Source organism: Cyanistes caeruleus, chromosome 2 (genome assembly GCF_971803275.1).
Source record: "Cyanistes caeruleus chromosome 2, bCyaCae1.hap1.1, whole genome shotgun sequence".
Classification (NCBI taxonomy): domain Eukaryota; kingdom Metazoa; phylum Chordata; class Aves; order Passeriformes; family Paridae; genus Cyanistes; species Cyanistes caeruleus.
This window is the reverse complement of record NC_141702.1, coordinates 75,205,464-75,231,662: the sequence shown is the minus strand read 5'-3', so window position 1 is coordinate 75,231,662 and position 26,199 is coordinate 75,205,464. Positions and strand designations below refer to the sequence as shown.

Below are 26,199 nucleotides of genomic sequence, written 5' to 3'. Positions count from 1 at the left end.
CAGTGACACTGAAATTGTCAGGGATCAGCTTTATCAAAGAATATTCACAAGTCTGTTGTGTCTAATGGAGTTCACTCCACAGTAATGCAAGAACTAGCATCTTCTAAATCAGAACTGATCATCTACAGAAAATCTTGAGGGTCTGGGGGCATCCCTCAAAACTGGAATCTATTCATTCTTCCAAGTGGGAGGTGTCCCAAGCCTGCCAGTGTTTAAGAGACCTTTGGATAATTACCTTGATAACATGCTTACACTTTTAGTCAGCTCAGAACTAGGCAGGCAGTTGAACTAGATGGCCAATGTAGGTCCCTTTCAACAGACATTCCATTCTGTTCTGTATATGAGTAGAGCCTGGGAGAATTGGGACTGTTCAGTCTGGAGAAGGCTCAGGGGGATCTGATAAATGTATAATAAATACCTGAGGGGGAAGTAGGAAGGCAGATCCAGACTCTTCTTGGTAGTTCCCAGTGACAGGAGAAGAGGCAACTGGCACAAACTGAAGCACAGGAAAACCTCTCTGAACCTAAGAAAACACTTTTTTACATTGAAGATGACCAAATATGAGAACAAGTAGTGAAATGTCTGTCCTTGTAGCTATTTGAAATTGAATTGGTCACAGTCCTGAGCAGCCTCCTGTAATTTAACACCTCTCTCTGATCCATTTGTGGTTGGAGGAGTGGACTATGGACTAGATAATTTCTGGAAGCATGTTCCCACCTCAGTGAATCTGTACTTCACCCTGGGAAAAACCACAGGATGGGAAGACAGCACTGTCTGCAGATATCCAGTTGCTGAATATCAAAACAGAAAGTCAGTTCATCCTAACCCTGCTCTCCATTGCAAAAGTATTGACCAAAGGTGAGCAGATTTACAAATTCTTGCAGCAGGCAGATCTCGAAGTTGTAGAAGGATCCAAAAATTTTGCTGACAAGACAAAGACCCTCCAACTCAGCAGTCAATTCTGTGAAGTGTTCACAGCTGCTTCCAACCATGCTGAACCAAACAAATTTTCTATCAGTCTCCTGTGATTGTAAACAGCACTCTAACATGGCTTTAAACTCAGCAGAATTGCATGATCAAGCAACAATTTTTCATTGTGCTTCTAGCCTGCTTGATTATTTATTCATTCAACTCAGAATTCACTGTGCTTAGGTTAACATTAGGAGTTTTTCAGATATGCCTTCCTCTTAATCTTTGAGCCATCAGCAAATTAGCAAGGTTGACATGAAGGTAATGCTTTATATTGAACAGATGTAAATAGCCCATTCAAGCACCCTTCTGCTCTAGACCTGTTATTTAACTCAAAAATCACAATGCAGACTGACCCAAAGAGTGACAGAAAGAGTTAATAACATGCTATTTCTGTACCAGTGCAAGGACTAGTGAAGATTGTCTATATGACTTGCTTTGTGGTCTTGCTTTTAAATATTGTAAATATACGTTTGAGTATTTTCTTGCAAAATCACTAACAAACCCTCAGATGAAGGGGTTGGAACTCAAACATACACCAAGGATGCACATTAAAGAAAAGATTTAAGAAATTTGAGAGAATTCATGGTAATTCAATTTCTGCCTGTGTAAAGGGGAAAGAGTTAATTTGTAAATATTTTATACTGAATACATTTGAGTTATTTTTGCCTAATTGAAAAATCAATATTTCCCACTGGTTTACAGATAATCCTTGTTTCTTTTTTTTTTTTTTTTTTTTTCTATGAGGCCAGGACAACAGCTTTTAAGATTTGCTTACATCTCTTATTTCACCATAATTTTTTAAGTTTTTGGGGTTTTTATTCCCCTAATTTTAGAGTGAGTGAGTGGTGAGAATCAAAGAAAGTTACTGAAGACTGCTGGAGGGAAGAAAAAAAGCAAAACAATGAACAAAACCCCAAGGAGCACTTTTCTTAATGGCAGTTCAAAGTGGCAAGAGCCACGCAAGGAGAACCATGCTGGGCTAGCAGCTTCGAGAGAGGCTTTTCTTTCAGTTGCCATGACGCTTGTTTCCTGCTACCCAGTAACCTCCTGGGGGCACTAATATAGAAATATACAGCACGCATTCTTTTTAACCCCAAAACCATAAAACTTGCTTGGAAAAGAATGGACCGGTCTGTGGAAAACAAATTACCGTGAACTGATCTTCTTGGAGGGCTTGATTGTGAAGTCAAAACCAGGGAGAGTCAGATGAAAGCACTTTGCCATCATATTTTCCATTTTGGCTTTCAGATTAGAATGTCAGAACTGCAAGTGTTTAATACTAGAGTTTAAAAGAACTTCAAAAGATAAATTATTCCTACAATGTCTGTATAAAAAATTATTTTACTGTAAAAGTACAAGAGCACTATTCCTGTATGAGGAAATGAGGAGTCTAAAATACACAGATAATTACATAACCGGTATCAGTGGAGAAATCACTAAACAGCTCTTCACTAGAAGAGGAAGGATTCATGCACACACTTGTTGTCAATAGTCTTGTTGTAACTGCTCCTTTTTTTTATCTCATTGCCATTTCCAATAAGTTTTTCTTATCCCAGCTTTTGGTCTTTGCCTTTTGCGTCTCCAGATCTCCTCTTCAGCCACCCATGGGGGCAGAAAAGGAGGAGGGAGAGTGAACAGGCAGCAGCATGATTTAGAGAAGCTTGGCAGGAGATTTAAACTGGGGATTACCCTTCCTAAACTACAACAGGGATTAAATAGCATAATCAAGGAAGTCTCTATACAAAAAATAATCCAGTCGAGCATCACTGGCCTATCTTTTTTATGAAAAAGCAGCTAATTTCCACTACAACTATCCTCAGAAACCACACTTGGACACAGAGCGTTAAAGACAAATCATGAACAAATATTTGATATGTAATAACTCAAGTCTCAAAAGTACTGAGCACATCAGGAATCCAGCCAAACACGGGTTAGTGTTTCGCCTTCAAATCTGGGGTGGAGTATTAACTGAACCACACCTCAGAGCAGACAACATTCACCCTATCAGTTCAGATTCATTCATTGTATATTTTGCCAGAGAATGCTACATACAAAAGGTTTCTTCAGTGCTGAATGAAGCTAAGGAGAGCTGTGGAGCCTTGACAAAATGATACCTTTCCTAGAAGTTCTGTGTAGTACACAGGAAGCAGCAGCAGCTCTATGTTTATTTCACAGAAGCAGAGCAGAACTCCGTAGGAGACACCCCCAGCAGTGATGATACCTGGATGAAGAAAACCTTTAGTTCACCAGCTAGATGAACCATTTTAGGGTGTTCATATATGTTACAAAGATCAATGGGTTAACTCTGACCTAGTGTGAAAGAGAAGAAAGAGACACCCTGTCACAAAACCAAAAGCCAAGTCATCCTGATAAGACATAATGGGTATTAACATGAGGCACCATCCCCCTTTCTTTTGTTGCCTACATTCCTTGAACATAGAAAGCCAAGACACTTAACTCCAAGTTGTGTATATCTGTAGAAATTTAAGTTTCTCCTCCTCATTACATGGCATGAAGGCATGCATCAACACAGTTTTCCAGGAGAACTCTGTCTTTCAAAGATTGTCTCTGTTACAAATTGTGCTACTGTCCCTGATCCCCAGCATCACATATCACCTCACCAGTTCTGAAGAATTGTTTAGTTGTTTCTCCACCACATTTCAGCATGGGGAATGTTCAGCTGTATGTGGGAGAAAGCTCTGAGAGAGCAGGTGCTCCCACCACTGCAGAGCTCAGATAATTTTAGGTTCTGCTGTGCAGCACAAGACATAGAAATAATTTGGGATATCAAAATGGGTTTGAGCCAAGTTACTGGCTAAAAAGAAGAAAAAAAAAAAGCAAAAAACAGAAGAAATTAAAAGTGAGAGACTGAAGTCCCAATAAAACTGCCCTCACAACTGGATGCAGGATCATTAATTTTTTCCAAGCTCATTAAGAGCAGTTATACTCCTAAATTTTATCTGTAGATCTAATATTTTGAGGCTGCCTAACTGCAGGACACTTCTCTTGGCAACTATTACAGTGCTGACAGAACTTGGCAGCCTACAGTTCATGGGTTGTCACTTCAAAATAGTCAATCCTCTGATGCATTGCAAAGTCTCTGTCCCTTTGAACTTCTCTGTTCCAGAATTGTTGCTCTTTCCTCAGTGCCACATCTCCTACCAATTACTGGTGTGCTGTGGAATACTGTTTAATAAACATTTTCTTGGCAGAGTACATCATCTAAGTGATCAATCATGAGTTGAGGAAATAGAGTTTTAAGTACTATATCAGCTTCCTGCATCTCCTTTGAATGGCATCCCATAGTCATTAAAAAAAACCCACCCTTGGCACTAAATGATTTATTTTAATCTAAACAGAGATTACTTTAATTAAACACACTTTATTCCTCTTGAAATTGACAGAGCACTCCCCTGAAGCCTTCTATCACTCCATTTATCAAATGATTTCTTTGAGAGCAGCAAGCCGCTTCCCACAGACCACTTTGCTCAGGGGCCTCATTTTTGTTCCAAAACCAGGGAAAAGAAAAATCCACAATAAGAAAATATAGGCAGATTCAACTAATCTCAGGTAGGAGTACAGCTACCATGATTCAGCTCCTGAGTTTGGAACGGGTACTAAACAAAACTGAAAAGGTTACATTGAAAAAAAAAAAAAATCCATGAAATTAAGTGTGCATAAGTAGAGGCTGGGTAGAGGGTGTAAAAAAAGCAGCCCTGAGGACAAGGGCTTGGGGGTGTTGGTGGATGAGAACCTCAACATGAGCTGACAGTGTGTGCTCAGAGCCCAGAAAGCCAGCTGTGTCCTGGGCTGCATCAAGAGCATCATGGCCAGCAGGGTGAAGGAGGGGATTCTGCCCTTTGAGACCTCACCAGAAACAGCTCCCAGGGGAAACCTTACAGCAGACTTCCAGGACTCAAAAGAGCCTACAAGAAACCTGGAAAGGGACCTCTCACAGAGGAATGTAGCGATAGGACAAAGGGGAATGGCCTTAAGGTGAAGGTTTAGATTAGGTATTAGCAAGAAATTCTTTACTGTGAGGCACTGGAACATATTGCCCAGCAAATCTGTGGATGCCCCATCGCTAAAAGTGTTCAAGGCCAGGTTGGATGGAGCTCTGAGCAACCTGCTGTAGTGGGAGATGCTCCTGCTCAGGGAAGGAGGGTTGGAACAAGATGATCTTTATGGTCCATCCCAACCCAAACCACTCTAGGATTTTTGGTCTTGTGATGAATGCTCAGAGCAAGCGGGAGTTTAAGAGGGGAGAAAAGACGTATACACATGCTGTCATCTTTCTTTTGGTACCGATTTATATTATTTTTTTTAAAGCAACAAAATCCTTGCAGAAAGATCAAAATATTTAAATATTTAGTTGAGTCCCTTTTTTTTTTTTTTTTTCCACTTCTAGTACATCTGTAGATGTGGACTGGGTGGGGTGGAGTCATCATATTGTTAAAAGACTGATTTCAATTAGTATTAAACCAAAATATAACTAGAGGCATTCGTAAACATCCTGAAATAATTAATTTCCCCTTCTTTCCAAATTCAGCATTTTCAGTCTGATTTGCAGACAGGTATCTGAAATGGATCCAAACTATTATCAAATCAGCATGCTAGATGACTGACATTCACCCTTCACTGAAAGTCTCTCAGAAAACAGACTCATAAAAATTCTATCGCAGGTGTCTGAGCTTTTTAATGACTAATAGAACACTGTCTTTCCAGGCTCACCTTTCATTTGTTATTTACTCAGCAGTATTTACACACTGTTAAGGCAGGCTAAGCCATACAGGGGATAGATATGCACAAATATAAACAGAATTATAACATCCTGGTTGCAATATAACTGTGACAGAAAATATACCAGTTGTGCAGAAGAACCTAGGGATGAGTCACTACTCAGAAACATTCAAATAGTTCTTAAAATATCTGTAATTATCCTTCCTGCCCAAGTATGGAATATGCCTTTTATTGCCATTGAACCATTTATTGCCATGCATTTCCAAGGATTTGTACCGGAGGAGGCTACCAAAGAGAGAGTCTTAGCTCTGCAGTAGACATCTTGGAAGACTTAGGGGTACCCAGTGATGCTGATCTCAAACTAAAAGACAGAAGCAAGTTTTGTCTCCCAGCTGCTTCGAGTCACAATAGTGAAGAAAAAGTCCCTCCCAAAAGGAACAAAAATTGTGAAAAAACAGAAATACCTCAAAAGCTGAATACCAAAAAGGTAAGTTAAAGTACCTGCCTCTCCTGCTGGGCAGTAGAAATATATAAGAACCCTGATGAAGCTGTTTATCCTGCAGGAAACAAGTCTCCTTTAGACATTTTCATTGACCAAATTACTTATTTGTACTTATCAGTATTCAGGTGCTCTTAATATTTTTTCTGCTTAGAGGGGTAATTAAACCTATACAAAGTCTCTAGTCACTCCATCTCAGGGCTCTGTCTTCCTTCAAATGTGACAATTTAGCAAATAAAATTGTGTTAGCCTAAAGAAAAGTTCACGGCTTTTCTCATGTAAAAGATTTATCTTCCCTGTTCCTTATTCTCTGCTGAGGGAACAATCAGGCTTGGCAAGCACGTGTCCTATGCCCCAGATATCATGCAGTGGGGAGGTATAATGCACACAAGAATTAATAGTCCATTCCCCTAGATTCTACTTCTACCTTGGTTGGGTTTTTTGGTTGTTTTTTTTTTTTTCTTTTTGACTGCCACCAGCTCCCTGATTAAGTCCTACAGAAATAATAAGCAAGTTAACGTGGTAGGCAACAGCATGTTTTTCCTGCCTTCTTGGATTGCAAAAACAAGGTACCTCCTTACATCGGGAAGGAATAACAGAGGGCTGCAGCTGAATCCAAATTTAACTCTTAATGAACAGGTAAAGAACCTTCACACCTACTATCTATGATCACTCAAAATAGGCAACAAATTCCTTCCAGAATGTTCTCTAAAATTTGTTTCCTAATGAGATCAGAAGGACAGGTTGCAAAATTTCTTTCACTGATTAGTACAAGATGCTTGTTAATTGAATGATATTCAAGTGTTTCTCCTGCTTTAAACTTTCTATTGCAGCTGTGTTAGCTAAGTTAACACAACTTGCTAACCTATATGTTTTTAAAGGTAGTTTTAGTTATGAGCACCAAAAAAACCAGCAAAAAACCAGCACATAACTGTACATAGGGATAGGTCCCAGGTCTCCTCCTTCTCCCTGTGGAAGCTCAGCCACCTTTTCTTACAGTGAGGGTGATTGGCTGTAGCAGCATCACCTGAGTAAAATCTTAGTGTCTCATAGATTAACTTTTGAATTAGGCTTTGGAGAGGCACAAGATCATGCCTGTGATTTTACCAAGAAAATAAAAGAAAGTAGGCCTTAATCTGAAAGCAGATTAACAGAAGAAAGAAAACAATAGAAAGGGATATCTATGGAGATGTGTAAAGGTTTTCTGATTCAAGGAATGGACTCCAGTATGGTTTGGGGTTTGGAAATGCCAGAAAGGCTGCTATTCAGTGCATGGCTTCCTAAATAATGTTCCATTTTATTTTCAGTCATCCTCTAGAGTGTTGTTTTATTTTACCCCATGCAGAGACATCTCTCCAGATATAAGGTTACAAAACAACAATAATGAAAAGTAGTGTCCTATATACTGTAGGATATAGAGGATACCGATTGAGGTGAAATTTTGCAAAACTCATTCATAATCCATAGAAAAAAGTGATCTGTTCTCTATGAAAAAGGGTAAGGAAGAAAGGGGTAGGGGATAGGTTTTTTCTGCGTAAAGAACTCAATCTACACGTTAATCATCAATTTTATTTTACCCTCTCCTCATAAGAAGTGAGCACAATGCTATAATTTTGGTGTATTTAAAAAAAAAAAGCACAGCAAATGTTTTTGTTTTCAGTTCAAGTTAAATACTTAAATGGACTTTGCTACAAGCTACATCTGTTGATACCTCTCAGTACAAGTGTTAGACACTTGACAAACCACACAACCTTTTCTGTCTAGTCAGTTCTTCAGATTCTCTCTGCCTGAGAATTCTACTACGAGAATTCAATTAGGAAAATTCTTAATTGATATAGGCTGTTTTTCCTGCTAGCAACGACCCTTTTCATCATTGTTAGTAGCCTTCTATGATTAATTATGCCAATGGCAGCAGACTAATTTTCCTATTTCTATAGGCTACCAAAACATAACACTCATTAAAGAGGAAGTGGTGAAAAAAAATTTCATTATGCCATTCATCTTGGTTTTAGCCCTAGCTGCTTTCTATAAAATGCTCTTCAGGTCTTCCTTTCTTGCAGTGTGGAGCTGCAAGGCAAATAGCCAAAGACAGAACATGCTACTACCAGTACTCTTGCCTTTGAGTTTTGCTTGCCAGAACTGAGGCTGAGAGACAAGGAAAGAAGAAAAGAAAAATGTTGTCTAAAGAATAAAGCATCAGGATTTATATAAAAGCAACATGTACAACTATACATAAACAGCCACATATGTCTAGACAAAATTTAACACATTTTTCATTTAAAAGACACAGAATTCACTATAACAATGAGCGTAGCTTCTGCCTGGTATGCCTGTAGCATTTGCCACTTTCTGGAAATAAAGACTGATGACTTGAAAGAATCAGGAGTTTAGAACCTATTCAACCAGTAAGCACGGAAATAGAAGATAAACATTTCAAAGCAGTGAAAATTCAAGGTTTGGGCTAACGATATTTTAAAAATAAATGCCCTGTCTATATATATTTTAGGCTTTTTCAACAAGGTAGTGCTGCCTGAAAACTTCTGTGTTGAGAGAAAGCCATAAGTGAACATCAGTACGGATGGAAAGAAAACTATGACACATTGCACAGAAATGCTTCCAGAAAACCCTTACTGGGAACCACTATTGCAGCCAGTTTCACCTAAGGAGAAAATGTAATCTTCTGAAGTGCTTTATAAACTAAAAGTTTACCCAAATGTAAGAAAGCAACTCTAAACATTTACAAGTGAATTTGCACTTTCAAAAACTCATAGTCATACTGCTAGCACAGGCCAAACAAGAGTTGTCCACATTTGCTAGACTAAAAAATCTTCCATTGTAAAGATTTCTTCTTTAAAAACCAGCAAACACATAGTTTTTCTGAACTCACTGTGTTGAAAAAACAGTCCTTTGTAAACACTTCAAATCAGAAATATGTTGAATATTTTTATTGATATTAAATGTCCAGTCGGTTTAAATTTTCTATAAACCATACAAAATTCCCCATTTAATTTATTTTTTCAAGATGAATCATGAAATGACATCTACTTATTTATAAGACTTCAGTGTTACCTGCAGAAATTAAATTGACTACTTATTAGATAAATGAGATTTAAGCATTGCCTTGATCTGAACAGCACAGAAGAAAAGTTTCATGCCAGAGGCAGAGAAATAGAACAGTAAATGGATCTTAGCCATGGGGTTAGGTAGATATAGTAAAATAAAAATTCAAAAAACTCCCACCAAACAATGAACACATTTCCCCCCAAAACCACTACCTAGCAGCAAAAAAGAAACAAAAAGAGTACTAAGGTAGCTCCCATAACTACTTAAGTCAAGGTACAATGAACTGTGGTTACTTCAGCTCAAGTACCTAAGAACCAAAGACATTTTGACCACAGTTTAAAGCTGGCTAGAGCTTCAAAACTTTACTTTTTCCAGCAGACTTTTCCATGGAATTAATAAATATGTTAAATGAAAGAATGGCTCACAAAATTAGAGAGTTTCTTGAGAATGTCTACTGAATGTGTAACAGTAAATGTCAGGATGAAATACTGATCTATTATTATTATTTAATGTAGCCATTATTACTGAATACAAATAATATTGTTCAAGTCTAGAAAATGATCCACACAAAAATTTCATCTACTTTAGACATATACTTCTATGGCTGAGATCTTTTTGGTCTGTAGATTGCTATTTTCTTTTAAGAAGAGTATCAAGAAGTCATCAATAACAGTTCTCTAGGTGACACAGGACAAAGGCTCCAATTATGGTTCTCTAAAATCTAGATGCCAAGTGGAAAAATGCTAAATAAAACTATAATAAATAGAACAGAGTATAAGAAGAACAATCTCAGATATATTTGGTGATTATATGCTCTTAATAATTGGCCAACAACCTTTCCACAGGGATGCAGGGGAAAACAAAACAAAACAAAAAAACCCCAAAACAAACAAATATAAGAACTCTGTCTTCTTATATGACTCCTTCTGATCCAAATAACCAAATGTTTATAACAGACTATTTCATAATAAGTGCAATAAGCAGGGAGAGTGGGGCGGTGTTTGTGGTTTGTGTTTTTTCCCCACAATAATGTCAAAACTCCTTCACATAATGCATATGCTGAATCACTGAGTTATCCTGTATATGTGGGGCAATGTCCTTAATACCTGCTAATCCTGTTGCCTTCTTACTGGCTCAGATTTCATGAGAAATGGACACAACACTGCACTGTATAGCAGCTTTTGTCTCTGGAGTGGAGAGAAGGAAGAAAATGGGAGATGCCAGTCTCTGTTTCAGAGATGCTGCACAAGGATAAGTGAAGTTCTAGGTAAAAAATTCATAGATTCATCTCTGCCAGTTTACATCCCCTCCTCACCCTCCAGAGCACCCTTATAGAAATTCATCAGCTTGTTAAAACTGAGAGACAGAAAGGCCTCAGTCATCTACTCAACCCCACCAGCTCCAGTCTATTGTCATGTTGACTCCCACTTATGTGCTAAACCTAGTTTGAATTTCAGATGGTTTCCATCTTTATCACTGTAAAGCCAAATTCAACCTCATTAAAATTTAAAATGCTCTGCTGTAACTCAGTCACTCAGAACACTTACAATTTTACCGTGTTTTTAAATATGATACACAGTACCACTAAACAGAGTAATTTTAACTCAGTTAAAATATTGCAATTTGAAAGGAAACTGTAACTCTGTAGCTAACATGTCTCTTCTTTAAAAAAAATTACTTTTGCATTAGAAGAATTAACAGGAAAAGTGCTTAAAGAGATTTTCCTATAATAATAATGAGCACAACTACACCTAATTACAGCAGGTAATAAATTTATATGCAAGCACATACAGACCTGAATCTCACACACTGGCAAGTCATACACAGCTCTTTTAGCTGAGTTAAAGAATAGTACCAACCAAGCAGCTTTTTCCAAGGGAACATCAGAACATATTAATATACAGAATTTCATTAATTATTTTGAGGAAACATATCCAGTCTTAGACCTTTTATAAAGAGATTTAGGAAAACACTTTCTTTTAAAATGTAAAAATATTTAAAATAATTTTGTCATCAGGCAAAATGACATCTAAACAGACTGATTCCTCAAGACCAAAACTAAGTGTTGTGAAAAGTAATCATATTTCTACATTTCACTACCTGACTGGGGACAGAACTTCATAACACCACAGGAGTTTGAAGTCATATTTTAAATCCATCCTTGTCTAGTAGCCTACACCAGTGAAAGAATCTCATGAAAGAGAATACTGATTTTTGAATAGAGGTTTTCTGAGTAGTGAAGGCAAGGAGAACAGTCTGATATGAGCTTTTTTAAGATGTCATCAGTGCTTAAAATTTGTGTGCTTTGCTTTAGCATGCACACACCCAGTACCATATAAACTTTGCAATTGCAGCAAGTTTCACAGTGCATGGCACAAGCAATAAATTACAGAGAACACATTCTGATGCAGCACACCTAACTACATTTCCATCTTGTATTCATTGCAACAGATTTGTAGTGCAGTTAAATGTAAGCATGAATGCCATTCTTCAAAATAGTTAACTGTTAAGGGGACATGAGATCTAAGTAATGTTCCCTACCAGGTAATAAAGGGAACAGAGACAGTCTAAAGCCCTATTTTCCACAGCTAAAGTATGGGAAATTGAGTGGCTAATAAGACAGCAAAATTTTCAGCACTCTTAAACCTATTACTTCAATTCTACATAGGGCTTCCTTTTGGGTTAGCAAACAAAATAATTTTGTTCCTGTTTATTTTGATCTAGCAGAAAATAGTAGTCAGAAATCTGGATTTACAGCCCTGTACTTCTGGTGAAATAGAACAGGGACAGAAAACAACATAAGGCAGAATAATCTGGAAGTTAGGTACATACCACAGTTGCAGCAAGAGTCACAGAAGTTCAATTTCAATTATCACTACAGATCATCATCCTCACTTACCACATTTCCACTGATAATGTGCAACATTAAGGTAGTAAAAAATCTGGTGTATGAATGCAACAACTAAGTAAACCATCTGCTGCGTGAAAAGTCAGCTGAGAGAATGGCTATGGACATATGGGGATACCAGCAGTGAATCACTCCTTTAAGAATAAGTCAAGCTCTGGTCAAATCAAGGTCTGAAAACAAAGCGAGGATGGAAAAGAGGCCATTTAACAGCAGCTGATTGCTGTTAAATTAATTGCTGCTGGTTTGTTGCAGCCTCAGAGCCCATCCCAGACCTGCCACCACCTCTGGAATCAGTCTGTCTCCTGGATCTGACTTGCTCCAGTTCCAAATAGCTTAAATACTCCCCATCAGTGGAGGATCAGAGCAAAAAATGGAGACACCAGGAGCAGTGGTAAAGGCACTTTACAATGGGGAGAGTGAAATTATTTTAAAGCCTTCAAAATGGAACCAAAGAGGAATTTTGATTAAGATATTTAAAGTTCAGGTTCTGCTTCCAAAGTGAAGAGAGAGCTAGATCAACACCTTTAAGTTAAATTTGTCCTTTTGACTTCAGCTGACAGTGTCCAGCAGAACTTCCTCTGCTTTGTCTGTTTTCATAGAAAGAGCTGGAGTGAGGTCAAAGGAGCTACTCAGGCTGATATTTTACTTCTGGGTGGCAAAAGTAGTTTTTGGGAAAGTGTATAACATTGAACACCTTTCCATATGGAGGCAGAAATTACTTTTCGGCACTTATTTAACCACCAAATTATAAGCTAGTAGGTTGATGTCAGAGGAGCACAAAGCTATAGGACCTGTGGCTGGAGGGACATTGTTGTTCAATTGCAAGAACAACAAAATAAATACCGAAGATGTTGTCCCACAATGGAACTCAAGGAAAGCTTCCTACTCACTAACCCAATTTTCATCTCTGCCAGTGGAAACAGTGCTGAACATTTTGACTAGAGACCATTTCACTTGTGCTTATATCTAGAAACATTTATTCTCTTTCTCTTACAGGGGACAGAAATTTCTGATAACATGTTCTGTTTTACAGACATTATGTCTAGCCCCCAATCTAATAGGAACCATCTAACACTAACACAACCGTGCACACCAAAAACCTCACAAATGAGCCACCAAAGCCTCGTGTCCTCCCAATCACAAATGCCACAGTCTTGAAATTAAAGTACTCTGCAGAATTTCCATTTCCAAAACATCCCACAGAAATATGTTCACTTGACATTTTCAGAGGAAGCAGTCCTTCAACAATTTCATATTTTTCCACCTTTTCATCAGGACCTTTAATGCTTTGCTATCAAAAAATAGCCCAAAATTTTGTTTGTGGACCAGAAATCCCCACCACTTCTGGTCTGCCATTTTTGTACCTTCACTTCCCCTTTTTTTATCTTGTTAGAGGAAAATTTTGCATCGGTAAGAAATCAGATGCAAACAAGCCAATAGCAACTTCAGAGTTCACACCTAACCAGTGATTAGAAGAGATGCCCAATGAGACATTGCTTCTTCCTGGCAAACCAATGCTTTTGCCCTTGAGCAGACCTGCACTGAGGAGCAGCCACTGGAAGAAATGTATTTTCTACCTGAATGTCCTGTTCTCCAAGGCAATCTAAAACATGCTAAGTTCAGGAGAAACACAGAATGGCTGAGGTTGACCTCTAGAGGTCATCTGGTCCAACCTCACTGCTCAAGCCAGGTCACCTAGAGCAGGCTGCCCAGAACCAGATGAGTTTTGGATATCTCCAAGAATGGAGACCCCATGATTTCCCTAAAGAACCTGTGCCAGGGCTAAGTCACCCTCATAGCAAAAAAAGTGTTTCCTGATCTAGAGACAGCTTCCTGTGTGTTTCAGTTGGTGCCCATTGTCCTCTGCCCGGTCACCAGGCATCGCTGAAAACAGCCTGTGTCCAACATCTTTTCACTTTCCCTTCAGGTATTTCTATACTTCCACCAGATCCTCCTGAGCCTTTTCTTCTCCAAGCTCCACACTACCAGATCTTCCATCTCAACAGGAGATCTGCTTCCATCCCTTCAACTTCATGCCCTGCAATATTTAACAAACTTTTTTTTTTTATCATGTTTAAAGTTAGGGGGGGGAAAGGACATTTAAATCATCCGTAATGACTTTATCCTATAAACCACCTTACTTACAAAAGAATTAACTTTTAGATACATAAGAGGCCAGTACACTACATTTTTAAGAGTCTGCTGTTTAGTGGTGCTTTATGGCTGCTAACACGTTTTCACAGCATGTTACCATGTGGCACTCAAAATACTGACAGAATTGTATTTTGGCATACTTGCAAGCTTTATGCAGAGACTGAGGTCCTTTTTTTTTGGCAAAAAAAGCCAAAGCTTCACATTAGCCACAAAAAGCAATGTGTATGAGGTTTGGTGGTTTGTTTGCTGCTGGTTGTTTGTTGGGTTTTTTTCTGTGTGTGTGGTTCTGTTAGTGTTACATGTTTCCTACCAGGTTCCAAGTGGTGTTCCCCAGTTCTCTGTATTGGGGCCAGTTTTGTTCAATATTTTTACCAATGACATGGATAAAGGGATCAAGCATGCCCTCAGTCAGTTTGAAGAAGACAGCAAGTTGCTCTCTACAAATACCTGAAAGGACGTAGGTGGTGGATGTCAGCCTCTTCTCCAAAGTAACAGGCAATAAAATTAGGGTAAATGGCCTCAAATTGTTCCAGGAGCAATTTAGATATTAAGGAAAAACTTCTTTATCAAAAGGTTTTTCAGTTATATGGACAGACTGCCCAGGAATGTGGTTGAGTCATCTTTCCTGGAGTTATTTAAAAGAAATGCAGGTGTGGGACTTTGGGACATGGTTCACGGCTGGACTTGGCAATGTTGTGTTTATGGTTGCACTGTGATCTTATAGGCCATTTCCAGCCTTAAAGATTCTATGATTCTATCTCCAGACCCAACTGGAAATACCAGCTAGTGAGACACATGCTTTCAGCAAGATTCTGATAGAGCCAGTAAAAAGCCCAGAACAGAGAAAATATTTGAGGTTATTCCATGTTATGCTGTTCTGGTTTCCACCACCCAGGCTGTGAAGCCAGGTATATATATGTAAGTGAAAGCATCCCTTGCAGACATCTTTTTTTGTTCAAGAGGAACTTTCCTCTTCTCAATGTCTCTGTACAGAATACGAGTGAAAAAGGTTATAGCAAGTATTCAAACATCTGCCTTTCACAAAGGCTACAGAGCTTTACTACACTACTTTGTATCCATCTGTACCACATTCGCTGCTAGTCTGAAAAGAAGCTTTATTACTGAAGCAAAAATCTGTTCACAGAGAGTAGGTTTCCTCTTCTCCTTCCTCCTGCTATTTTAACTCTCCTCCAGATGTTTTCTTTCCTATTTGCAAGGCAAATGGTGCTAAATGAGAAGATCAAACTGAAGCAAGAAAGAGATGTCCCTCTGAGACACACTACTTTATGACAACCCAAATTTTAAATTTGAATTAGAATAATTGCCAGAACAGCTGTGCTGACTCTATACCAATGTGTATAAGAATGGGACGAGTTCTTCATACTTTAAGTTCTTGTTTTGTTTTCAGTTCTCATCCCCTTGTATTCCCTTTGCCCCTTTCCCATTACTGTTTTGTTTCAGTTGTTCCATTCCAGTGTCACTACTGTTTCTGTCATGTAGGCCCCCTGTTTCTAGTGGCACTGGATCAGCAGATCTGCACTGGTCCTTCTATCCATGTGAAATATTCTTGGACTGATAAACCCCCAGGACATGGATGCTGATGGCTGGCTCAGAAATGAGCCATACAGCTAAGGAACCACAAACCTCCAAGTTTCATTCAGGTTTTCCTAAAGTTTACTCTTAGAAACTTAAGTGTCCATCCAAAGATTTTGACAGACCGTGGTCTTCTGCTGGTTACTTGGATGGAGGAAAGTGGCCAAAGCATCAGAATGTTCGGAAACCTTTGCTGAACTTTGGGATACTGTTTGGCACTGTGGGTACCAGTCAGGTCACAGCATCTGATGAAGGATGTTAGTCAATCTCCTACTTCCTTTATCTGTAATATGCTTGTTTTCAACTCTCTCTGGACCCTTGCAAGAAGAAATTTTGTACCCACTCAATTTTAATTACAGTACTTTTAAAGAGATTGTTTTTTAACAAAGATGGCTATCATTATTTCTGAGACAGTACCAACAAGTTGTAGCCACTGTGTCTTTTCCTTCCAACAAACAAAAGTCATCCTTATTTGGATTTGGACTGCCATAGTTGATTGGTGATTTTTCTTAGGGCTCCCATTAGTCAGCAGCACCAGAAATAATGCAAGCAAGCACTCAGTCCCTGCCCCAAGAAAATACTTTTTCAAGCAGATAACGTGAAAAACATACTTGCAGATTAAAGTCTTACATTTTTCCACACAGAGATTCATGAAGGTGCCAATTGTGCAGTTTGTGCCTCCTAAAGGGCATATTTGCACTAAGTTAGAGCACTTAAGTGAAGAACTAGTGACAGCAGATTTTGAAATTAAGTGAGTCAAACTGCTTTCAGGAGGATAAGTGGGGACCTGAGATTCTGGATTGCTACAGCTTGACACAAACACAAGCAGGTATTTGAAAAATCTGTCCACAGTTTTAAAACTAAGCTTTTGCCCACGCTTTTGAGAGCAGGAAGGACATTTTGTTGAGGTCAAAATCTCATTCATGAATAATGAAGAAACACATCCTTTGCTTAAAGTCAGGAATTTATGCAACTGAAATTTTAAATCTGATTGCTGTCAGTGCAGAACTGGCTGTTACAAAAAAGGAAAAGACAATAATATCATTAGTATACAAAAAAACCCTCAATAATTGTTGTAGCACTCAATATTTCACACAGACTCCATCTGTATCCCATTTCTTGGTGTTATGTTAACCCTACACTGCTCCTCTGAGTCATAAAGCTGGTGCTTTAACTGTGGAGTTGATAGAAGCAAGGAAAAAGGCATTACAGCAAGCTATGAGCATCTGGAGGAATATATTTTTTCATGGGTTTCTTTGTCACTCCATTTGGAGCCCTTTTTATATACCAGGTAACACAGATTTACTCTGTGATCCCTCCTTCATCAGTCTGCATCTCCATATCACCTCTAAGTTTGCTATTTATGGTGCCTTTTACATATGTCAGATACTACTTCTTTATTCTCTTTTTATACCTCTGAAGCCAGTTTTCTCTAGCTTCAGCTTTGTGGTTTTTTGAGCAATGATTGGAAAATTGTTAATATTTGTTGGGTTTTCTTAGCCAAGCCACATCTCTTATTGCTCCCTGTCAGTGCCCCTCCAAGTCACTTCCTGCATCTTCAATTGCCAAGGCCTCTTCTTTACACTACAGTAATTCATTAGTCATAAATTTCTGCATCTACTCAGAATAACTGCTCATTAATCCTATTTATAGAAAAGGTTGTACCTTAGAAAGATAATAAAAGTTTTAAAAAAATTGGAATAGACACACAATCGGTTAAAGAAACCAGCTAAATCAAGCAAAAGGAATTTTCATGCAAGTAAAAAAAGTTAAACAAGCCTCATAAACACCAATCCTGAGGCCATACAAGTTCAATACAGAGCTTACAGCTTGATACTAGCAGTAACAATGCTGTATTGTTGCACCACATGGCTAGAGAACACAGAAAACTTAAAAATGCCTCCCAGTGTACCACAAGACCTTTTACTAACATAACAGGTAGTTTCTTTAATACAAACATGCAGATATAATGAATCTTACATACCATTCCCAGACCAAGAGCACCCAGCAATCCTGGAGCCATGTTACAGAATGCACCATTCAAAGATGGAAAGAAAAGGAGTATCTTGTACCCATGGTCCTGCAATTATTGCCTGTAAATGCAATCTCACACAAGTAAGAGACTCTTTTATACTCAATAGTAATTCTCAGAGTTCTCAAAACTCACAACTCTCAGTAATTCAACTCTATACACTGTCAAAAAGGCTCTATAGGTAAAAGCTTGATTGTTTCCCAGCCTGAACATTTGAAATATTAACAATTCCACCATCTAAACTGTACCTGGACTCCAGATCACTGTATTCTCACCAGCTGTGGCAAAGACACTGTAATAGCTACATTTCCATCCTAAAAATATACTCTTGCTAAATTAGCATGTTAATTGAAATCGAAAGGCAACCTCTGAAGCTGACCCAGATGCAGCAGAGAAAGACAAGGATATACACCTGGGCAGAAATTCTACGAAAATCAGGTAGGCAGGATCCATATGACTGAATTCACAGGCTCTTAATGAAGTCAGATATGAAGTGTTACTGCCAGGAAACACGAACAGTATGCATGGATTTCTGGAAAGCCTGATGGAGCTGATATTTAACTGATGCTATATAATGAAAATATTAATATCACTTCAGCCTTCTAGTCTAAGAAGGCTTCAAATATTAACGCCTTTTTCAAAATCAATTAGATCAATATGGTTTGTGCATGAAATGCATGAAATAAATGAAATGTAATGAAAAAAAATTAGTTAATTGAAGTATTCACTTTTGGAAAAAAAAAAATATATATGAGGGTTCATATTTTGAATCCCAGCAAATATTCCCTTCCTTAGACAACCTTTTAAGCAAAGACAAGCCCTACCACTAAACTAACTCTGCTAAACCCACTGAGGAAAGACTATGAATTAGGGGACATGCTGCAACGCTGAGAAATGCTACCATGGATTTATTTTCTACAGAAGTCACATGAAAAATCACCTTACAACAAAACCTCATGGTGCCTTATTCATTTTCTTCCAGCCCAAAGTAATATTTTGCTCTTTGACTGATATGTTAAAGATGCAGGAGGAAGCAAAGTGTGGTTGCAATTTCAAGATCACATTCACTGACATATGAGGAGACACTCTGACACCAGACCTTTTTCTGTCCATGCAGAATTCTTACCAAAGTCCCTAGAGGTCACCCACGCATAGCCACTGAATTTGTCCACTGTGCCTCTAGCTCTCTTGAGGCTTTGCATTAGTAAGACAAATGGCTAATTCACCACAGAAAAATGTTGTGCATTTAATGATTAAACACAAGCCTCCTCAGACTTGGTTTCATTTATTTCCTCTGCAATGAAATATGTGCCAGTTTATATTTTCTCATTGCTACTTAAATACAAGCAGTTTTTAAAAGGTTGGAGGAATTATCAAAGTAGAATCTTTCATTCTAACATGAAAATGAGTTTTGGTCACTATATTTTCCTGCTGCCATATAGTTATTAAATGGCATTATTTAAATGTGTTTAAAGAAATTGAATAATTTTTAATGATCCATCCCTTAGGAATTCAGTTAAACCTAACCCCAAATCTGTAGACATTAATGAGAAGACTGAAATCTTTCTCTTCTAACCAGCTATTTATATTGAGATTTATATAGGGTTAATTATCAATAATCGTTAATTATACAGTTTTCAGTATTATCATGTTTAATGAGAAACACCTTGTAGTATACTCATGACCGTAAATACTTGTATGACTGATGACATTAAATACTGGGGTCAGGTGTTCCCTCTTTGCTGGCTGGGGCTTTTTGTCTTGTGTTGTTTTGGAGTGGGTGGGGAAGGGGGCCAGCAAGAAGTGGTTGTGACTTCTTTGATTTCTAAAGAAGCACTGTCCCTATCACAGAGACCTTGTGCATGGCACTGCCTCCACCAAGCTTTCTCCTTATTTGCCCAAGACAGCACAAGTGCTGGCTTTTTCATTCACTAGCTTGCCTCAGTCCCTGGCAGAGGCTGTTACAGCAGTCCAGCTCCATTAGCTGTGTTCAACTCTTTCAATTAAGAGTTTCCCTGTAGGTTAGGGCTCTGCTGTGCTAATAAAGAAGTAATTAATCAATATTTAGAGTTAAACCCCCATCATTTTACGAGCATGCATGTACCCGGGGTCCTCCCACTTTGCTGTACACAGTGGCCTCTGCCCACCTGCTCTATTGTTAGACAGCCTTGCCAGATATGCACATACTCAGCTTGCTGTCACTTCAGCCAACAAAGGATATCCAGCCAAATTTATCCTCTGCTGATATAAATAGCAGATCATACGGTCCCCAATGTAAATTAAGGTAAAGAATCATTAGTGAAATTGCTAATCCACGCGTATAAAAGCCCAGAAGGAAAACATATTTCTGATTTAAACTTCCACAACCATGCAGAACACCTAAACTAGTGCAAACAACTCTAGGAACTGGGCTAGAGCACACTAGATGACCAAGAAACAGGAATCTCTGCTTAGCATCTCTTAGATGCTCTGCAGCAGGTAAGAGAGAGGGAACAGACCAACAAGCCAAAACTGGTCTACCAGTTTTCCAAATCATCTTAATGTCTGAGTGACATAAGGTCTTAGCATCTTACATTGTTACAAACACAATAGCTCACAACTTCAGACTGACAGATGAATTGCTACATTTTCCTTTTTAATTTCTACCGAGTCTCAAAAAATCCACAGGAACAAGGAGATGCCCAATCTTACCCCAGAGCAAGGGCTTTGTGCTTCATTTTGGCTTCTCTGGCTTCACTTACACTGCACTTGCTTGCCTGCTCTACACACGGTTGTCCACCAGCCAAGGAAAGGTCCTGTGCCCGTTTGGGACTTGTGCCATCAGCCTGTGCTCTGCTGCACCTACTGCCATTTCAGTAGGTACAGAGCACAAACACACAGCTGCTCAAGTATGAAACTATTTATCAAGAATTACAACAAACAATTTTGGCCTATTCAGGAGTAACATAATCTGACTTTATCATTTGTTTGTGCTATATCACAGGTAATATCACCTATGAATTTTACACTTTATTACAATTGTTCATTCTTTTTTGCATGTCACTCTTGTGGGGACTAATAACAAAATATTACCATGGCAACAAAATAATAAAAACACTTTTGAATATGTTTAAATAATTTTTAGTAACTTCTTGACAGTTACTGTGGGCAAAACGTATGTATTTTTCACAAAATACATGTTATATTATTGTCACTGTAAGCAACAGAGATAAATTATAGGTAATTTCCACTTCTTAAATCCTGTTTCTATGGTAATATGAGCAACTGCCATTACTTCAGAGCTTGTTACCATGGTTATTTCAGGTAATTCCAGGGTTTTAATACCCTCAAACCTGAAGTGATACTTCTTCCTCCTATTTTGTGGTTGAACAAAATCATAGTTCAACTTCAGGGGGAACACAACTCTTATAGTTAAAACAAAACCAGCCTATAGCACATACATATACACAGAAATAAGTCAAAATTAATTACTTACCACACAACCCCTAGCCAACTCTCTTCTCCTAAAAAGACAGTACCCCTTTCCCAAACATATTTCTATGGAAAAGGGAAGGTGTTTCCTCCAGGGTGTGAATTCTCTAACTGCCCTCAGCAGTGCAGACTACTCTTCCTGGCCATCCAGATTCCCAGTGAAACTGCAGAAGTAGGATATAATGGGCAAGTGATCTGCCTCTCCACATCCCAGCTCAAGAGCTGTCTGATAAGGTGTCAGCTGCCTCCCATCACTGTAACAGTAAGGGTCACTGGTCACTGAGGCTGGGTTCACTCATGGCCAAGTCATCTGGCACTTGCGCCTAATTCAAGTGCACTGGAGAGTAATGGGCATAATGGAGTCTTTTGTGCTAGTCAGGCAGCCCTCACCACTCTATCAACACAAATGGCACCAGAATCTTCACCTGTGTCCTGCAGACACCCCTGTGGGTTTGAAGATGGCCAGGATAATTCTGCTTGAACCTTTGTCCAGGAAAGATGTGGCAGAAGGTTTCCTATACCAGAGGCTGGATGGTAATAAATATTACTCTAAGGTAAAACGGATTCTTCATCTTGAGAAATCTTCACAGGATAGCTGTGTGATCACTACTCACCTTTCCAACAGATCTCCTTGCTCATGCCTATTGCAAATGCTGCTCTTTACTTCAGGAATTTTTGCCTGCCATGCATTGCTATAGCTAGGATATGAGGCCAGGGCACTGGACAGACTCCAGTTAGAGTCACCGAGACCATATGATACTGCTAAGTTTGCTCCAGTGTTGCCAGGATTTTGGCCTTTTCATTAGCATTTTCTGGAAAGTACAAAAAAGAGAACTATTTTTTTTTTTTGCTTAAGAAAAATAGAATTTTGAACCACATAATTTTGGAGAAAAGATAGCAACTGTGAAGTAATTGGACCCTAGTGGCTCAAAATCAGGAAAGTAAATATCAGAATCCCAAGATATTTCATTTTTTCAATTAGTCTTCCATTTTAAAGTCCCTAAAACACCCTCATACTTCAGGCTATTAGTGTTATTTTGTATGGCTGTGATTTTTTTTCTTTTTTTCTTCTCATACTAATTAACAAGATTCATTGTAGTGAGATACAGTACAATGTTTAGATGTTTGTTAAAGAAAAAGCTGTTGCCAGCCCTATTGCACAACACTCAAAAGTCAACCTCAGTTATACAGGTATGGATTTTATCCAAATAATTATCAATTGTCCTTTAACTTAGCTATTAATAATATCAGGGCGATGTAGTCTCTTAGAACAAAACAAAGGAGTATATGACCTCAGAAATCTATTTTCCTACCAGTGTGTGATTAGTGGAACCCAGTATTGATATTCCACATGAATTTCCCAGATCTGTTCTGACTGCATCTAAATACGCCATGGAATATTTTGGTATAATAAATCACACATACAAATACACATAAATCAAACCAGCTGGTACTGATGTCCCCTCATCAAAAGCAGTTTGGGGGTTTTACCTCAAGCTAACCTTAGTCAGGTCCCCAGAACAGGACATTTGATATAATACATATGCTTAATGTGTTTCTGATTTGGATAGCCCTCAACATGGGCTGTAGTACATTTGCCACGTTCCAGGAGCACTAGGCAACAGGAACAACCAGGGCATGTGCATTGCTGCTTTAAACCAAAACAAATCTGGACACAGCCTTTCTATCCCCCTGGATATAAAGCCAATTTTAGACAGAGAATAAGCAGTGCAGGGTTTAAGCTATGGACAGTTGTTAGAGACAGGGAACAGTTAGTGAGGAAATTAGCTGGGGCTTTTCACTTCCTGCAGGGTGAGCATGCAGTGGCTGAAATTCCTCTACTTCTGCCTGGGACTTCACAAAAAGAATCTCTAACTGTGAAAGGAATGGCAGGTCCAGCTGAGCAAGTTGTGCCCGCATGGCACTCAGAAACCTGAGTTCAGGGAAGAGGTATATCTGAAACTCCTCTGGACTAGAAGTGTTACCCCTCTCTGCAAAACTAATACATTTCCTAGTAAAATCCCAATAAATTCTGCATTGTGTGGATTGACAAGCTACCAATAGAGCTCTCTATCAGAGTGGAGACCTGCCCATGTCCCTTTTTTGGGAAGTATGGCCATTCCAAAAAGTTTTATGTTTCTTTCAGATTCCTTTTCGGTCAGATATTGTGCATACATATTACACATTTTCTAAGCTCATACACTGATGTCACCTAAGGTGTTGACATCTGTAGAGAACAGTCCTGCAAATGGCATGGCAAGCTGCTCCAAAAAATTCTGTATCCTGCCAGGCCAGCTGGCAGAACGGCACTAGTCTAAGCAATTAAATTACTCAGGCATTTTCTAGTTCCAATCCTTATTTGCAGGCTTGCAACCTAAAACAATTAACAAGGCTTTCTGTAACTCTTTTGATTGCACTTTCTTATTGAGACATTGATGACTTCTAAGATCCTGAAAAGCTGACGGGCTTGTTTTTGCCCCTGAAAATACGAGGCCTCTCCTGTTCTGAGTTTTATTTTTTATTCTGTTTACAGGATCTGCTTGAACTGTATTTATAGACAATCATTTTTTATAGCAGTGGCATCATTGTCATTTGGCTATTCTGTTCTATTTTCCTTTTTTAATGGCAGCCTTGGACTTTTACACGACAAACTCCTGGCATTTTGCTTCCACTCAATCAAGGTGGCCCTAAGTATGAAGCTTTGAAAAAAGCCCAGGAAATCTTTCTTCCTCCAGTTCACACCAGTTGTCCTTTTTCCATTATACTTTCTTCCAAGGATTTTGATATTTTTAATTATTTGTCTCCTTTGTACTTGATGATATTAAATATATCCTAATCTATCCACCAAATTAATCTCTGACCTAGTCAGACCAATGATAAACTGGAAAAAAGTACAGCTACGTGATTTTATACCATCCAAATCTCTGATCCTGATTTTAAAAGAACAAACTTTCCCTGTTTCCTCTTCCTGCATTTCAACCATTGCCAAATTCAGCTTCCAGATAGAGGAGACTGGAAGAGACTAATGCATTCCTCATTTTAAAAAAGCTATCTGCAGCATCCATTCATTTGCACTGCAGTAATTACTCATTTCTATTTGGAAACACTCTATTTCTAACAAAAAATACCCTCATATCTTTCTCCAGGTTGGAAGGATTTTTCCCGATGTGGTGTTAGAGAACACAAAGAACCAGAAGCATGACAAATACAGACTTAATATCTAAATCTGAGCTACCTTTTTGTTGCCAGAGAAACATGGGTTGGAGGTGTAAGGCAGAAGAAGGGAAAGTAGAAGGTACATGTTTAACGCAGCCTCAGGGAATTTAAAAATAAGTCTTCCTAAAGTTACTGCTTTTAAAGTTAGTACTTCTAAAGTTAACTGGTGACTAGCACACAAGACAGTTGAAGATTCTCAGGGTTTGTTTTGGAAAGCCTAGGAAATCTTTTCAGAAAATTTTCTTTTACAGAAACTTATTCTGAGATATGGAATTAATACACAGTTATTAAAGTAATTGGGTGATTCATGTCATTTTACATACACTACATCCATTGCTCCACAAGATACCACAACAGAAGAAACTGACTCCTACTACCATGGACCTTCACTAGGACCCATAGAAAGCAGGAAGAAAAGTCCATTAGTTGAAATTGTAACACCCCTCTCTCAAAAGGAGTAAGCTTGTTTTGTGGACAGGCACCGCTGAAAAACATGGCACAAGTCTGTGCTTCTTGAGAAAACTGTCTTCTTAAAAGGATTCCAGGGTTCTTTGCAACAGAAAGAGATGATAGTAAGAGCAGTCATCCCTAACAGTGGAGACACAGGCTACCTAATTTCCCAGTGGCATACAATGCAGTTTAACTGGCATCTCAAGCAATGTTTGGCTCAGGCAGTGAGGTTCTGACAGCACTTATTAAGCACACTAAGAGCAACTTGCATCACTGTGTTTTAGGAGTAGCTTGATGTGTTTATTACAGACCCTCTAATACAGCACATCTGGTGTCAGAAGAATGATGGTTCAGGATATCTCTCTGAGTCCATGTTCTTGTCTCTACCACAGGACCAAGACAGGGAAGCACATCCCACTCCTGGATTGCTTTCTTTGCTCAAGCAGACCTCGAGGGACATCATCCCAGCATGACTCCCAGCAGTGCCAGTTCAGAGCTGCTCCACGGGGCAGGATGTGGAGCATGTACTATCTGTTGCTGCATCAGAGAAGCACAGAAGTGAGCAGAGCCAGAGGCTCACAGAAAAGCCTGAGAGGTTCCAGTTGTCCATGGGGCCTACAGCTGGACCTCGCCCATCTGGCCTCTCCTGCAGCACCTCGGTGTGGATTCACCTCCCCCTCTCCAGTCAACAGCAAGGACACAGGTTCACCAGGGGCCAGCATTTCAGAGGAAAGGTGAGGCAACCTGAGCATTAAACCAGTCTCTGCTCAGCCTGGAGCTTAGAGTACCCAAGGATCTAAGTGCTGTGTTAGCAGGTCCCCCCTACCTGCAGGGTGTGATACTTCAGAAAAAAATGGGGATAGGTAATTTCCAATCACTGATTCTAGTCACCCGTTATTGAATGCTCAGGACCTAGGCTTCACCCTCCTCTCCCTCTGGCTCCCTGGAATTTTCCCCATCATCTGCTTGTCTTTAAAAATCTCCATTCTCAAACAGGAAGTATATTGACTCCAAATGGGGGAGGCATATCACAGTGAGTATCTCATGTGACCTTTTCATCTGTAATTCCCTTCCACTTAAAGGACAAAGCCACGTTTTTAT

General features: G+C 39.0%; 1 long non-coding RNA gene across 1 annotated transcript in view; it reads right to left on the bottom strand.

Moving 5' to 3' along the window:
• Positions 1–12,360, bottom strand: part of LOC147654928 (uncharacterized) — a 29,477-nt gene extending 17,117 nt beyond the window's left edge. The window contains exon 1 of the long non-coding RNA XR_015283469.1: positions 12,174–12,360. This is a non-coding gene — a long non-coding RNA (uncharacterized LOC147654928). The remainder of the gene's footprint in view (positions 1–12,173) is intronic.
• Positions 12,361–26,199: the final 13,839 nt, after the last annotated feature.